Genomic DNA, 14,299 nt, shown 5'->3' on the forward strand with positions numbered 1-14,299 from the left:
TTTCCTTCCATCTCTACCACTCTCTTTCCCTTTTGAACCTATAAGGATAACACCATCTTTAAGCTCCGCTGTTGATTGCTGGTTCAATTTCATATTATAGCTACTGATGCTACAAGTACTTTTAGTAAAACAACTGAACTGGACCCTGGGGGTGATTGTCTGTCATTCGCTTCACATAACGGCGCAGAATTAACCCAGAGTTAACTCACACGTGGTCTGATCTGTTGAATCAGGGCGCGTGTCGTTAATTCATTAAGTTAAGTTAACTCATCCCTCATCCCATCCGTTGGGACGGGACAGGGCCTCAGGGATCATTTGGGCCAACATTTCTAGGCAGGAGCTCCTGTGATGTCCGTGGAAGGGATGCGGCTACTCACACAGAGAATTACACGATCAAACTCCCAACAAACATTGTACATCTAAGAATAATGCAGGAAATATAGCGACGTGTTCCTCCTTTATGAATACTGAAGGTATTTTATGGTTTTAATTCACTTCTTGCTTTTTTCACAGGGGGGCAGCTGCAGTAGCGGAGATTTTTATCATCGGGACCCCTTGTGCCGTAAAACACAAGGACAAAGGATGAATTCATTAAAGCTCAAGCGTCCTAACAAGATTCTGTTATTAACAGAGCACCACGGGTGCTAATTAAAGGAGGACAGCAACGATCTCTCGCTTGAACACCTTGTAAAGGGCCGGATGCTGCAAACTATTACATCTCAACAGCCTTTCGACCAGACCTGAGATTAAAGGCGAAGCAGGAGGGGTTGTATTCACCGTATGGGCTTAACTTATTGATTCCTGTATCGGGTAGATCTGGCAGCAGCACGATGAGATTAATTTTGTCATTCCCTCTCTTCACCCCAATATCTTTCCCTCTCCAGCAAAAGCTGTTCGAACGTCCTTGGGGGGAACATCCCAAAAGCTGAGATCCCACGTTCGGTCCCACGACGGCCTTGAATCTCTTTTGGGAATCTCTCCAAGCTTTAGTCACAGTAACAGAGTTACTGAAGCAGAGGGAAACACGGACAAACCTCCCGTCGCTCTTTGCTCCCAGCAACTGATTGGAAGATGGAGCTTAATTAGTCTTTTGCATTAATAAACATCCCGCGGAGAGCCCGGGAGGGTCACAGAACGCAGGTAACGGCAAAAAGCCTCTTCCCATCCCTCCTGTGGCTCAAGCCATAAACCACAGGGCCCGTTTTTCTGCTTTGCAGCCTCCTGTATCTTCCAGAAGTACAAGGTTTCTATCACCTTGATTATAAAAGCAGATGGGATCACGGGGAAATAGGAAAACCGGGGGCGCCCCAACAAAACCAACCTGATCTCGGAGGAGAAAACCGTCCCCAAACCTCGTGATGAACACGGTAGCGAAAGGAATGTCTCATCTGGCAAAGGATGCTGAAGAACAAGCGATGCTCTTGTGCTGGGGTCTCCGGGTACCACGAAAAGCATCGCAAGCCTGTTCTGGGTTTCTGAAGAGGGTTTTTATCCTGAAAAGGGTTTTTATCAACCCAGCTTCCCTGCAGCAAAGCTGCACAGGACATCAGGTACCATGGGTGATCAAATCGTATTTATCAGATGCCTTTAATATCAAAATCCAAATAGAAACGCAGTGAGATTAGCAGAGCTGCCACCGGCAAAAGGCCAGAAGGCACCAAGGAGGAGGAAAAGAAACAACGGGAGAAAGCAAAACCAAAGGGAAGCAGCACAAAAACGACCCGAGTCTTGGATAAAACACACAATGTACCATAAGCAAGAGGAGCAACGTCGCTCAGCGCTGCAAATTCACCTCTCGCAGGACAATAGGAATTTTCCTCCTTAACAGCTAAGGCACTTGTGGCCAGGCCAAACGACACTGCAAAAGAATAAAAAGACAACTCAGACAATGCTCATTAGTTCACAGAAAGAACAGAAAACAATGAAGAACTTGCTGACGCTCGCAGGGATTTTCAGCGGGGCGGGAAAGACCGGTCGACCGGTCATGGGACGTGGCACGTTCGGCCGCCCTGGGCTGGATTTGCATGGCCAGACGGTGCCATGAACAAACACGGTTCAGTACGCGCATCCCACAGCCAACTCGCCCTCTCCCACCTGCCTAAATATGGTTTTTAACTTCTATTAAGCTGGAAAAGCTCGGCTTCATCTCTTTGAAAGCATCTGGGATGGACAAACAGACATTGTGGCCGGTGCTTTTGGCTCCACCCTCCTCCTTCTTTCACACTGCACGGGCTGAGAACACATCGATTTGAAACCAGTAGAAATATTTCCATTACCTCAATAAAACAATTCCTAGAACGGACGGCTCGGAAGCCCCAGCCATAAATCAGAGCGGAAATGTGATACCTCATCGGGGCAAATCGCTTCGCCCTTTTGGTTTGGCACGGTCTTTTCTTCTTAAGAAAAAGAGATAAGATCGGCTCTGCGCCGGCGCTTTGTGGCTTTAGCTCCCCAGGATACCACGGGTCAGGACTTTGCCTGTGTTGTCACTGGTAGGGCTGGACCAACATAAGCAAAAGGATGGTTATTTAAAAAGAAAACCTAATGAAAAATATAGAAGAGGCCCTAGAGAGGTTTTATTTTGCGGCAATTGAGGAGCCTGCAGCAGGAATTTGCCCCAAAGGAGGTATGTGCAGCACGTGCCGCAGACGGACAGACAGCAGCCCCAACCCAAGAGGTACCTCTGGGAGCGGAGAGTCTCAAATCGCCGCGCTGGGATCTCACAAAAGTGCTTATACTTGTGTCTCTCTCGGGGATTAACCTCCCCCTTAATCCCTCTGCTGGCTGACAAACCTCAGCCGGTTTATTTTGCGGGTCGGTCATAGATCCATGGGCTCAGCTTGAGAAAACAACGAAGACGGGTTTGATGGAGAGGAAAAAAACCCTACGTTTGTCTGTAGGAACCGCTTGGTAAAAGTTTCCACCCCCACAGCGATGGTCCCGCGCTGCTGCAGCCCCAATGCAGCAAGACAGAAGCTTCCCCAGCGACTGAGAGATGAAAAGGGGTCAAAATAATGTGGTGTGGAGAGTTGCTCGGTGTCCCAACCAGAAATAATCCCCTGATGTCGCTCTCTCCTCCCAGGCAGCGTCGCTGGGGACTCGGGGGAGATGGAACCCCCAGCTACGTGTTCTTGCTTCCGTCGTCCTCGAGAGGAATGTGTAATTAGAGACATTAATCTACAAAGGCGATGGAAGCCCCGGCCAAAACGATGCTCGCCCAAGGGGCCCAAGCATGCAGAGAACGTGACCCAAAAAGCCTCATAAACAGCTTCAAACCTCAAGGAGGTACGTCCAGGAGATTCCAGCCGCGGGATTTGCACCATAAGCTCTGTGATATTTGGAGAGGAACATCTTCCAGGAGATGTCTTACATCTGGATAGGAACAACCCCAGGTTCCAGTGTAACTTGGGGAATGAGCTGTTGGAGAGCAGTGAAAAGGGACCTGGGGACAGCAGGGTGACCATGAGCCAGCACTGGGCCCTTGTGGCCAAGAAGCCAATGGTACCTGGGGTGGGTTAGAAGGGGGTGGTCAGTAGGTCCGAGAGGTTCTCCTGCCCCTCTGCTCTGCCCTGGGGAGACCACACCTGGAATCTTGTGTCCAGTTGTGGCCCCTCAGTTCCAGCAGGACAGGGAACTGCTGCAGAGAGTCCAGCGCAGCCACCAAGATGCTGAAGGGAGTGGAGCATCTCCCGTGTGAGGAAAGGCTGAGGGAGCTGGGGCTCTGGAGCTGGACAAGAGGACACTGAGCGGGGACTCATTCATGTTTACAGATATCTAAAGGGGGAGTGTCAGGAGGATGGAGCCAGGCTCTTCTGGGTGACAACCAGTGACAGGACAAGGGGTAATGGGTGCAAACTGGAACACAGGAGGTTCCACTTAAATTTGAGAAGCAACTTGTTCCTGGTGAGGGTGGCAGAGCCTGGCCCAGGCTGCCCAGGGGGGTTGTGGAGTCTCCTTCTGTGCAGACATTCCAACCCGCCCGGACACCTTCCTGTGTAACCTCATCTGGGTGTTCCTGCTCCATGGGGGGATTGCACTGCATGAGCTTGCCAGGGCCCTTCAACCCCTGACATTCTGGGATTCTGTGTGTCGCTGCCGGATCGAGGCGGCCGAATATCCCAGAGCCACGGAATAAACGTGCCCATCTCGTCAAAAAGAAGATTTCTCTAGAGATTTCAAGCCAGAACATTGTAAATCGCGCTCCTAAAATAGCCCGAGCGAAATCAAAACACGCTCCCCGGGACTTTTAGCCACCCAGATAATAGATAGGGAATAAAAAGCTTTGCTAAAGCTTGTTCTCGGTTTAATCACCTACTACTATAATGAGATTACGTGAATTAGCTGTATTTTAAGGGAGCGTCAGTGAACTCAACAGCCTTTCTAAGCAGGTCCAAAGTCCTTCACTCTTATTTTCCCAAGCTGGACCATTGGGGAGTGAAACGCGGATATTTTGCTCCCTGTGCTGCATCTCAGCAGCTTTTTTCTCGTTATGGGCTCACGTATAAAACCCAATTAAGGCTTAAGCACCAGAGCAGCGCAGCAAAGCGACGGCCCCTCCACCCCACAGCTCCCACCCCGGCGAAGCGATAAGAATAACCCGTTAAAAAGTCACTTTAATTGCCTTGCTGGTTGTTCACACAAACTCCAGTGAATGCTTCACGTTCAAAAATGAATTAAGCTTTGAATAGCAATAGAAATGTTCCACCGCCACGCTTTTCTCGCAAATAAAACGCAAAAAAAAGAAGGCGAGGATACGCAGCGAAGCCCAAAGGGCATCGCGATTGGGATGGAGTCATTTCATCCGCTTCTTCACTTTTCACTCCAGATTTCCCTTTTGCAAAAGGAATCGCGCCAATAAAAATGGGCCGAGTGGTTTGTTTTGCAAGACTCGCGTCCCAAAGACTTCTTAACGTTTCCTTTTGATATCTGTTGGTCAAAAATTGCTCCTGTTCCTAAAGCTTTTTGTAGATTTTCCCATATTGCTGTGATAAAGAAAAGCGATAACAATTATTCTTTTCTGGCTGAGTAGTAGCAGGCACATGAGATTTATTCAGATAAAAGAGGCCAGCGTGGGAGATGAGATTATATAAATACATACATCTAAATCATGGGGAGATGTGGATTAAAACAGTGAGAAAGCAGAATTCCCAGAGAGCAAACTAATTCTAAAAGAAACCATCTGAAACACTTTCCGATTTTCAGAAGACACGCAAACCAGTCTTGCCATTTCAACCTGCAATATTGATAGAAATGTAACAAAACCACCTCTTCTTTCACCCCCTCGTTCTCCTTGATCTCATTTTAACTGGAACCGGTCCCAGCTGAACCAGATCCCAAGAAGCCCAGCACCTATCCGGTGTCCTTGAAGTCATTTTAAGCCAAGACCTACTTCCACATTCGCGTTTCTAGGGTTTCATTTACCCAAAGGCATTTTCTAATAGTCCAAAACTTTCCGTATTTTGCGGGATGAGGGGGAGTTAATGGAGCATAAAACCCCAACGAGGGGTCGGGTATAACCCGCCTCCATAAAGGTGCATTTTCTTCCATCTCAACAAACACTGAGACGTGTCTTAGGATTTGTGACACCCCCAGATGCTTCCAGAGGGACCCGCAGCATCGCAGCCACAAAAATGTACTCTGCAACGTGACATTCGATTAGGCTTTTTATCAGAGTTTACATAGCTAATTGTCGCAGGTGTTATCAGTTACCATGTCATTAATATCGTTGTAAAATCAGGTCTAGATATGCGCAAACAACCCGAGCGGTGTGGGCTGCCCAGCTTCCTACGGAGATGACGGGTTTGTGGATAATATAGAAACCGAGCCGCTTGTTGCGAGCACAACCACGCCAGCTGCTTTTTAAAGAAAGGGGTGGAAAGCGCTGCAGGAACAAGCACTAATAATTCCTCCACGTTTTCAGGAGGGAGATTTGGGAGCTCCGCACGCTCCTGACTCGGCCTCAGGGCAGCACCTGCAAGGTCATCCTGGCTGAAATCGGCTCCTCGTGCGTGATTCCCCCTGGAAATCCCCCCGAGATTTAACCTCAGCAGAGCACAAATCACAGGACGGGTGGATGAAGGCGTTTGCAAGGTGCAGCGGTTGGTTAGGAAAGAGATTCAGAGCTTAAATGTGCAAAAAAAACGCATGAAGCATGTGGTTTCTCCTGCCGTGGTCTGAAAGATGCTCACAGAGCGTTTGCAGGCCATAAATGCTGAATTTTGCTCTCGTCTATTCATTGAGCTACAAGGAGAAGGTTTTCACAGAATCCCAGGATGTCAGGGGTTGAAGGGCCCTGGCAAGCTCATGCAGTGCAATCCCCCCATGGAGCAGGAACACCCAGATGAGGTTACACAGGAAGGTGTCCAGGCGGGTTGGAATGTCTGCAGAGAAGGAGACTCCACAACCCCCTGGGCAGCCTGGGCCAGGCTCTGCCACCCTCACCAGGAACAAGTTTCTTCTCATATTTAAGTGGAACCTCCTGTGTTCCAGTTTGAACCCATTGCCCCTCGTCCTGTCATTGGTTGTCACCCAGAAGAGCCTGGCTCCATCCTCCTGACACTCACCCTTTAGATATCTGTAAACATGAATGAGTCCCCCCTCAGTGTCCTCTTGTCCAGCTCCAGAGCCCCAGCTCCCTCAGCCTTTCCTCACACGGGAGATGCTCCACTCCCTCCAGCATCTTGGTGGCTGCGCTGGACCCTCTCCAGCAGTTCCCTGTCCTGCTGGAACTGAGGGGCCACAGCTGGACACAATATTCCAGGTGTGGTCTCCCCAGGGCAGAGCAGAGGGGCAGGAGAACCTCTCGGACCTACTGACCACCCCCTTCTAACCCACCCCAGGTACCATTGGCTTCCTGGCCACAAGGGCCCAGTGCTGGCTCATGGTCACCCTGCTGTCCCCAGCACCCCCAGGTCCCTTTCCCCTACGCTGCTCTCTAATAGCTCATTCCCCAACTTACACTGAACCCGGGGTTGTTCTGCCCAGATTCAAGACTCTACCCTTGCCCTTGTTCTATTTCATTCCATTTTCCCGCCCAACTCTCCAGCCTGTCCAGGTCTCTGATGGCAGCACAGCCTCTGGCGTGTCACCACTCCTCCCAGCTTGGTGTCACCAGCAAACTTGCTGACAGCCACTCTATTCCCTCGGCCAAATCACTGATGAATATCTTGAACAATCCCGGCCCCAGCACTGCCCCTGAGGCACTGCACTAGATCCAGGCCTCAACTGGACTCTGCCCATTGACCACGACTCTCTGGCTTCTTCCCTTCAGCCAGGTCACACTCCACCTCACTCCCCGCTCATCCAGACCGCACTCCCTCAGTTCAGTGGTGAGGATGCTGTGGGACACTGTGTCCAATGCCTCTCTGAAGTCAAGGTAGACCACATTTTCCCGCTATTCATCACGTACACGCACGCAGAGAGGTAAATAAAAATACCACAATGCAAACGGCTAATGCATAATCAATAGCAAAACCAAGGAACGCACCCATAAGTTGTTCGGCTGCAAAGCCGCTGGTGTCGCTCCCGTTTCAGCTTTAATCGCCCAAAGCGACGTGACAAGGAGAAAGCCAAAATGAACTGCAATGTCTAACGCTTCTTCCATCAGAGCTTAACTCTGATTTTTCAATAGTCATCGAAACTACAAGCCCAAAATAACGGCAGCGATGTCGTTAAAAAGGCAAATTTTACAAAGGCGAAAGCAATCGTTAGCAGGACTCACTTAAAGCATCTACCAAAGGCCCCAAAAGTTACAAACCCAGCAAAGCAGCAAGAGTTAAATCACGTAAAAATCATTCTGGCAATAAAAAAACACGTGGAAAATGCTTGGAAATGTGGTTTTCTAAAAGGTACTGAAAAAGAAATGTCCAGGGTCGGTGACTGATGAGGACATCTAATGGAATCCATTAAATCTGAACAGCTAACAGAATTAATTGTAAAGTAAGGCACTTTTAAGCATGCTAGGAATAGAGAATTAGCTGCCGGATTCACTGTCAGGTACCATCAGTAAAACTGCAAGTGAGTATTTGTGCTGTTACCAAAGAGGCCGAGAGAAGCTCGATTACAGATTAACCATGTGCACCCTGTGTCTTTCCCAACCTCCTGGAATCTGCCTTAAAACCCCTTAGCGACAGAGATTTCAGTGTTGCCAGACAGCTGCTAAAATAAAGAAGGTTTCAAATCAATGGGGGAAACACAAGGAAACTTTGTGTAGTTGCTATTTTAAAAAAGGAGGCAAGGCTGGGTCAGCTCCGGCACAGAAATTTCAGGTAAGTACACGAACCGGAGACTAAAAAGATCCAATTCTAATCAGCCAGCTGAGTTTCCTGACAATATTCTGAGTCCCAAGGGTGGCCAGAAAAATCACCCGTGATGGAGAAAGAGCCTTTGAGTGAGGCTACAACACCTTGAATCCTTCAGCCTTCTGAAGAAGTGACCCGATGGCTGCAGGGAGTGACAAGTCACCTTTGTGACAAGGGCACGACAATGTCCCCCCCTCTGCAAGTCCAAACGAGATAAGTTCAACCTTGAAACGAGATATTATCTCCCCAGAGCAATTAAATGCTGGCACAGGGTATGGGGAGGAAGGTAAGGGGGGTGCTCCCGAGTGCTTAGAGCTATGACAATAAAATTAACACGCTGGTTTTTAACTCAGCCCTCGGTGTCTGAGATGCTCACAGTTCAGCGTCCTTTCTGAACACGGGTTATTTGATTGGGATTTATCAGTCCTCACTAACAGGCTGGGCTCAGCTTGAGAGGGCAAGGACTGCAGTTAAGCCTGACTTTTCTCTCTGCTCTAGCTCTGAAGCAAGCAAGAGGCTCAGTGGTGATCTCCCAAGCACAAGAGAATCGATGGTTATCAGCTGTTTTACAGGGAGGGGAAATGCTGATGCTCACCTGCTGGGTATGAGATTTATCCCAGGAGCTCCTGCGGTCCTGGTGTCCCTTTCCCTGCAATCCTTCACACATACACCCCCACGGGGCTTTTTGTCACCTTCAAGCTGATGGGACATCTGTCCATCCAAAAGGAGGACAGTGAACTGTGAAACTGCGCCTCAGTCACATCTTTAATTGTGTCCAAGGTGATGGAAAAGATGTCACTGCCCCCAGGCCTCGTTGTGCTGGAGAAAGAAAAGCACTCTGCGTTCCCAGCACCAGGCAGGATTAAACACGCCTAATTAACAGCGAGGACGAACACAGAGACTAAAACTCCTCTCAGCGGCAGCCGAGCATCGCGTTGCCAAAACCAAACCAGTTGTTTAACCCAGAGAAAACCTTGATGTTCCACATCAGCTTCTCCAGCCATGACATCCCCCAAGCATATGGACACGTGGTGGGTAGCACAGGTACCCAGAGACCTCTGACACCCCAAAAAGGGGGTGCACGCGGGACCTGTGGGACCCCAACCCATCCCAGGAGGATGGGGCTGGACAAAGCACCGTGTGGGGACAACCAGACATCAGGGTCGGGATTCATCCCCTTTTTCTGGGGATGAACCAGCCTGGGATGCCCCTTCCCGAGGTGCCGTGGCTCCCGAACGCGCATTTCACCGCACACCGAGCACGTTTGATGCCGCTAAAGCCTGGCCCAACGCCACCTGCCATCGCCGGCTCTCAGACACAAGCGTCTCTTTTAGGCTAAGACTAAATAAGACTGAGAGCAAATGCAACCTGTCTTTGATGGGAAGAGGGAGAGAAGCAGATTTTCCCCTCTAGATACTGGGAAAGGTTCGGGGACCCCGACACCAGCTTAGTTGTGCACGGATTTAGCTGTGCAAACCCGAGTACTGCACGTAAAGCAGGTATAGAGACATAGAGCAGGTATAGAGACATAAAACAGATATAGAGACATAAAGCAGATATAGACATAAAACAGGTATAGAGACGTAAAGTAGGTATAGATAAAACAGGTCTAGAGATGTAAAGTAGGTATAGAGACATAAAGCAGGTATAGTGACGTAAAGCAGGTATAGAGATGCAAAGCAGGTATGGCCATGAAGCAGGTATAGAGACATAAAGCAGATATAGAGACATAAGGCAGGTATAGCCATAAAGCAAGTATAGACGTAAAACAGGTATAGCCATAAAGCAGATATAGAGACATAAGGCAGGTATAGACATAAAGCAGGTATAGACATAAGGCAGATATAGAGACATAAAGCAGGTATAGAGACATGAGGCAGACATAGAGACATACAGCAGGTATAGAACCGTTGAGAAGCACATGCACATGGGTCACCCATCCTCCCCCGGGCAGCAACCCGGGATGTTAAACCGGCTGAGCCCCGGGGAAGGACGAGGCGCCACCGGGAGGTTCCAGCGCCGGGTCCCACCCGGGGCAGGAGCGGGCGAACCCGCTCTCCGCCGTCCCCGCCGCCCTCGGCCCGCCCCGCATCGCCCCTCAAATCCCCTGAGCACCGGCTGGGGGGAGCCCGGCCGAGGAGGGCGCGGGGATCCCCGCACTCACCGGCTCCGCCATGGCCCGGCCGGCTCCATCTCCTCAGCGCACCGGCACCGCGCGCCCGCCCCCGCCCTGACGTCACCCACCGGCCGCCGCCGCGCGGGGGCCACCTGCCGGGGGAGGAGCCGCCTGAGGGGACCCGGGCAGCCCAGTGGGGGGACACGGTTCCCCTTCACTGTCCCCAGGAGTCGGCTGAGGGGACACGGTTCCCCCTCATTGTCCCCTTAAGGCGAATGAGGGGACCCGCTGCCCCCTCACCATCCCCATGAACCGCCTGAGGGGACCTGGTTCCCCCCTTCCCGCCATAGTTCCTGTGAGGAGCCGCCTGAGGGGATGCGGCTCCCCCTCACTGTTCCCATGAGCCGACTGAGGGGACCCGCTCCCCCCTCACCGTACCCATGAGGAGCCCCATGCGGGGACCCGGGCACCGCTCATTGTCCCCATTAGTCAACTGAGGGGACACGGTTCTGCTTCACTTTCCCCAGGAATCGACTGAGGGGACGCGGTTCCCCCTCATTGTCCCCTTAAGGCGAGTGAGGGGACCCGCTCCCCCCTCACCGTCCCCATGAGGGGCCGCCTGAGGGGACACGGGCACCGCCCACTGTCCCCATGAGCTGAGTGAGGGGACACGGCTCCCCTTCACTGTCCCCAGAAGTCGACTGAAGGGACACAGTTCCCCCTCATCGTCCCCATGAACGGCCTGAGGGGATCTGGGTCCCCCCTTCCCGCCATAGCTCCTGTGAGGAGCCACCTGAGGGGATGCAGTTCCCCTCACCATCCCCATATGGAGCCACCCAAGGGGATTCACCTGCCTTGGCCAGTCCCTGTGAGGAGCTGCCTGAGGGCATCCGGTGTCCTCCTTAGTGTCCCCATGTGGTGACTGAGGGGACCCAGTGTCCCCCTCCCTGCACTGAGGGAACCTGCTTCTCCCTCACCATCCCCATGAGGAGCCACCCAAGGGGATCTGGTCCTCCCCACCATGGTCCATGAGGAGCTGCCTGAGGGGATCTGGTCCCCCTCACCATCCCCATGAACCACCTGAGGGGATCCAGTTCCCCTCACCATCCCCATGAGGAGCCACCCAATGGGATCTGGTCCTCCCCACCATGGTCCATGAGGAGCTGCCTGAGGGGATCTGGTCCCCCTCACCATCCCCATGAACCACCTGAGGGGATCCAGTTCCCGCCCCCATAGTAAGGAGGTGCTAAAGGGAGATCCCACCTGCCCCCCCAAACACCACAGGGTGCTGGTGGGGCTGTGAACCCCCTAAATTGAAACACTCACATTGAAAACCCTGAGTGGGCTTTTTGTCCTTCGCCGATGAAACGTGTCACGGAATTCGGGTAGAGCCCCCAGGGCTGTTACAGCTGAAGTAGCCGAGGTCTTTCCACCCCCGGGTGGCACAACCCGCTGAGCAGCTTCAATGGAAAATATTTCACCATACGCTGTATTTACAGTGTGAAAGAACAATTAAAGGAACCTGCTTCAACAGCTTTAAGTGGAGGAAGCACAATAGTTCGATAGTTATTGATCTCCTCCAGACAAGCGTGCTGCTTTGTTAGAGCTGGAAGAACAGAGCCTCCCTCGCCTTCTGCAGAGAAAACCGAGGAAAAATAGAAAATGCTCCAATAAATTCAACTCTGCCCACTCTGCTCAGCTCAAGTGCCACACAGGACTGGAAAATAAATGACTGTGGGGTGAGGCTGAAGCTCATGAAATGTGGGAGCGCGTTCTGCGTCCGCGCCGGCTGGGAGCGACGTGGGGCTTTGAGGACTTGCCTTGAATCCTTCACTTCGTGGTGCTGCTGTACGTGGAGCCATTTTAACAAGCAAATGTTATTCTGTCTTCAGTTACAGGACTTGCCTGATGTACTTAGGAAGTTAAATCACTCGCTGTCGAAATAAACGGGGACCTGAGTGTCAGCACGACTTGAGTTGCAGAAATCCCCTGTCACATCTGAACTCGGTGACATGATACGAGTCAGCCCGGCGCTGTCGTTTCCCGCTGGATGCGCTACGTTCGGCACATCATTTTGACACACAGAATGTGGCCTTTTCCAGACTCATCCCCGATGTTTTATCAGCCCAAAGAAGATGCAAAACGTCGGTACTTGCCCTGTTGGTAAAATGAAGCATCGGGGTAAAAGCAGCCGCATTTCCAGAGGTGTTAATCCTGGCTGCAGGGCTTTGGAAGCATCTCAGGAGCTGTGAAAAATCAAATATAATCATGTAGAGTCTTGAATCTGGGCAGAACAACCCCAGGTTCCAGTATAAGTTGGGGAATGAGCTATTAGAGAGCAGCGTAGGGGAAAGGGACCTGGGGGTGCTGGGGACAGCAGGGTGACCATGAGCCAGCACTGGGCCCTTGTGGCCAGGAAGCCAATGGTACCTGGGGTGGGTTAGAAGGGGGTGGTCAGTAGGTCCGAGAGGTTCTCCTGCCCCTCTGCTCTGCCCTGGGGAGACCACATCTGGAATATTGTGTCCAGTTGTGGCCCCTCAGTTCCAGCAGGACAGGGAACTGCTGGAGAGAGTCCAGCGCAACCACCAAGATGCTGAAGGGAGTGGAGCATCTCCCGTGTGAGGAAAGGCTGAGGGAGCTGGGGCTCTGGAGCTGGACAAGAGGACACTGAGCGGGGACTCATTCCTGGGGATCAATATGGAAAGGGGCAGTGTCAGGAGGATGGAGCCAGGCTCTTCTCAGTGACAACCAGTGATAGGACAAGGGGTAATGGGTTCAAACTGGAACACAGGAGGTTCCACTTAAATTTGAGAAGCAACTTGTTCCTGGTGAGGGTGGCAGAGCCTGGCCCAGGCTGCCCAGGGGGTTGTGGAGTCTCCTTCTGTGCAGACATTCCAACCCGCCTGGACACCTTCCTGTGTAACCTCATCTGGGTGTTCCTGCTCCATGGGGGGATTGCACTGGATGAGCTTTCCAGGTCCCTCCAACCCCTCACATTCTGGGATTCTGTGATGCTTTTCTTCATCAACACATTGTAGGTTCCCTTCTCACTCCATATATGGGGAACACTTTTAGGAATTGCTCTGGTTTGTGAGGCAGGAAAAGAATTAAAAGATCATTTCTTGCCTCAGCAACCTCCTCTTCTCTCCAGGCTGCCTACCCCACACGTACCAAATTTTAGCTTTTCTCAGCAGTTTAAGCTCGCAGCCCAATTTCCTTCCATCAGCTGTATCATTAAGCAGCAGGCTGCAAATTACGTTGCTATAAGCCACGTGCTTTTTGTATTTGAAAGCGAAAATCAAATAATTGGCTGCGTAGTAAACAAATCGCAGCTTTCTGGGAGGACATAGAAAAATAGCAAATAAGAGAAGCTGATAAATGGCTGATAAATCCCATGTTCATGTTTCCTACTCAAAGTTTGCCTTTGTATTATAATTCTTGATTCAGTGCTGCTGATACTGGTTGGACTTGGGAAAAGAAGAGCCATTTAATAATGTATATATTTCTTTAATTCCCCAGGGGAGGGTGTGATAGTAACGTGGGATCAGTTGCCCTGGAATAGTGTTAATATACAGAAATCAAGTGGGAATTAAAAGCTTTGGGCACAATCCATTGCTGGACTTGACCGGCCAAGAGGGATCCCAGCCCGTTCCTTCCGTCTCACCAGCAACAAAAAGACTCAAGAGCAAAGCTTTTCATTACCCAAACTGTCACCAATTCGGCATCACCCTGGTTTTATTCCGTCTTATTAAACCAACCTAGAACTGCCAAAGCAAAGCAATCAACCACCTTTGTAAATCTTTGGGAATGAGCTTATCACATCTCCCTGGTACAGGGTGATTCCGTTCTCTGCACGCCCACATTTTCCACCTCCTCTTAATTT

General features: G+C 51.0%; 1 protein-coding gene across 6 annotated transcripts in view; it reads right to left on the reverse strand.

Annotated features, from left to right (window-relative positions):
* LOC110359204 (mitogen-activated protein kinase 4-like) overlaps positions 1 to 14,299 on the reverse strand; it is a 29,774-nt gene that overhangs the window by 14,794 nt on the left and 681 nt on the right. Inside the window, exons 2-3 of one of the 6 annotated variants that reach the window (XM_065044628.1) lie at positions 11,743 to 12,662; positions 1,751 to 1,858 (exon numbers count right to left, since the gene is read on the reverse strand). The gene's annotated coding sequence lies outside the window, so the exon portion shown is untranslated. Of the gene's footprint in view, positions 1 to 1,321; positions 1,859 to 8,895; positions 9,112 to 10,464; positions 10,583 to 11,742; positions 12,663 to 14,299 lie in introns of those variants that run through there. The other 5 variants (XM_065044626.1, XM_065044630.1, XM_065044629.1 and 2 more) reach the window with 5 other exon arrangements.

The sequence above is a fragment of the Columba livia genome, chromosome W (assembly GCF_036013475.1).
Source record: "Columba livia isolate bColLiv1 breed racing homer chromosome W, bColLiv1.pat.W.v2, whole genome shotgun sequence".
Lineage (NCBI taxonomy): Eukaryota > Metazoa > Chordata > Aves > Columbiformes > Columbidae > Columba > Columba livia.